Source organism: Heterodontus francisci, unplaced genomic scaffold (genome assembly GCF_036365525.1).
Source record: "Heterodontus francisci isolate sHetFra1 unplaced genomic scaffold, sHetFra1.hap1 HAP1_SCAFFOLD_1730, whole genome shotgun sequence".
Classification (NCBI taxonomy): Eukaryota; Metazoa; Chordata; class Chondrichthyes; order Heterodontiformes; family Heterodontidae; genus Heterodontus; species Heterodontus francisci.
Window position 1 is genome coordinate 1 of NW_027141142.1, and position 2500 is coordinate 2500.

The 2500-nt window shown below is 61.3% G+C and overlaps 1 non-coding gene across 1 annotated transcript; it reads left to right on the forward strand.

Annotated features, from left to right (window-relative positions):
* Positions 1 to 1989: 1989 nt before the first annotated feature.
* LOC137362221 (5.8S ribosomal RNA) lies at positions 1990 to 2143 on the forward strand. The gene has a single exon (XR_010972442.1). It is a non-coding gene; the product is annotated as a 5.8S ribosomal RNA (ribosomal RNA).
* Positions 2144 to 2500: the final 357 nt, after the last annotated feature.

A 2500-nucleotide genomic window follows, 5' to 3' on the forward strand; every position in this document is an offset into this window, starting at 1 on the left:
TAGTGGCGTACAGCCACACGAGATTGAGCAATAACAGGTCTGTGATGCCCTTAGATGTCCGGGGCTGCACGCGCGCTACACTGAATGGATCAGCGTGTGTCTACCCTACGCCGCCAGGTGTGGGTAACCCGTTGAACCCCATTCGTGATAGGGATTGGGAATTGCAATTATTTCCCATGAACGAGGAATTCCCAGTAAGTGCGGGTCATAAGCTCGCGTTGATTAAGTCCCTGCCCTTTGTACACACCGCCCGTCGCTACTACCGATTGGATGGTTTAGTGAGGTCCTCGGATCGGCCCCGCCGGAGTCGGCGACGGCCCTGGTGGAGCGCCGAGAAGACGATCAAACTTGACTATCTAGAGGAAGTAAAAGTCGTAACAAGGTTTCCGTAGGTGAACCTGCGGAAGGATCATTATCGGCCGGTGGGCCCGCTGTGGAGCGGCCCCGTCTCCTCCTTAACATGAGCCTGAGGTGCGGTCGGCCAGCAGGAGTTGCTCGCGGAGTGGCAGGCTCCGCAGCCTTGGTCGAATCGCTCCCGGCGCCTCTTGCGCGGGCAGGAGGTTCAACCCCCCCTTCGTTGGCGAACCCGGCGGACAGGCATTTTTGCACCGGGAGCTAAAGCGAGACAGACGGGTTCCGTCACACATGTCGTACTGCATGAGAGAGCGCGATCTGAGAACGGGGAAACGAGGCGCAGAGAGAGCGAGAGATGAGAGTTCGTGGCCAACCTCGCTACCGGGTGCGCACAGCGCGAGAAAGATGTCTCCCGTCGGCTTGAGACACAGGGACGGCCCTGGCACGGCACGGTCGCTTTCGTTCAGTGGGGACTGCGGAGAGTCTGCTTGAGAGAAAGGCAAGAGATTGGAAACGTTGCGAGTGAGGAGGCGTTTCTGGGATGCTACGTCGTGTTGCGCTGGCTTCATTGCCTTCCACACTTTCGTGCTCCTTGGCTTACTGCCCCCTCCACGACCGAGATAATCTTGCCTGCACCGCTACTCCACCGCATGTCCGAGCTGCTCGTTTGCCCATGCCTGACCCCCCCTTGGCCTGCGGCCCGGTCTCTCGACTTCTGGTCTCGTCTGTGTTGTGCAGCCCATCCGGCAGGGTGAGCGTGAGGCTTTCGTTCTCTGTACTCCACGCCTTCCTCCAGCCCCTCCTCCTCTCTTCTCACTGGCCAGGCTCTCCTCGTCTTTACGCTGTCACTGACGGGCCACCCAGCTCTCGTCCGGGACCGGCGACCGTAGAAGCACCCGCCTTCCTATGGACTTGCCACCGTCTTGCAGCATTACAACCGCAGTCGAATTGAAGGGAGCTTCTGCGGGCTTGGGTGCTGCCCGGCGGCCCGCCGTCGGGACCTCGTCAACCGGCCACTGTGAGCTCTGCAGGGACTGATCCGGTGATGCAGGCCCGGTTTTCTTTCCCACCGTGGGGACACTTTGGTCGCTCTAGTCACCCTCCCTTTACCGGTACAGGGTACCTACACGACTCCCCCTCCGGCCCCGCGAGCTGGTGCTTTTGGCGGAGCGGCGGTTTAAAGACTCGCGTGTCCGTTGCCGGTGTCGAGCTTGAGATGGCAGCCGTGACGTTCGAGAGAATGTACCTGGCCGCGGAGGCAGGATTTGTTTCCCCGCAGCGGGCTCATCCTGTCGGCCTTGTACCCCACTCAGTCCGTCCGCGTTCGCTCTCTCTCTCTCCTCGTCCTCCCGGCCTCGGTGGCGGCAGAGACCCTGCCTCTGTTGTCCGTGGTGCGCGTCGGCACGGTTGGGCTCCGGCGTCGGACGAGCTGACGCGCTTCGCCTCGCGAGCGCCCTGACCACGTTGGCCGCGTGAAAACCTTTCTTTGGTCATTGTGATTGTTCGACTGAAATCCGAAGGGCCGTGCCAGGCTGGGGCTCTCCCACCCCCCACACCCCATTGGGGAGGGCGGGGGAGCGTTCGCACGTTCCGGGTTCGACCCCTCGCGCGAGGGACGGACCGAAAACCTGAGACAACTCTTAGCGGTGGATCACTCGGCTCGTGCGTCGATGAAGAACGCAGCTAGCTGCGAGAATTAATGTGAATTGCAGGACACATTGATCATCGACACTTTGAACGCACTTTGCGGCCCCGGGTTCCTCCCGGGGCTACGCCTGTCTGAGGGTCGCTTGACAATCAATCGCACTCGCCTTTGCCGGCGGGAGCGCGGCTGGGGTTTTGTCGCAGAGGTTCCTTTGCTCCTCTTCGTCCCCCTAAGTGCAGACCTGGAGTTTACTCCGCCTTTGGGAGAGTTCGACCTCTGTCCCTCCATTTAATCGCGATGGGGGGGCAGTCCGGCGTGGGCCTCCGGGCGCGCCGGCACTGGTCTCGGCCAGCCTCTGCTTTTCCCAGGACGGCTGTCAGTGGGTTGCAAACGAACGACTGCGTCAGTGCTGGGACTGCTTGCTGCCGGGCCGTTAGCCTCCGAATGGATCGTGGAGGGCAGAGTTGACTCTCTGTGGAGTGTGCAGAGCAGAGATGGGAA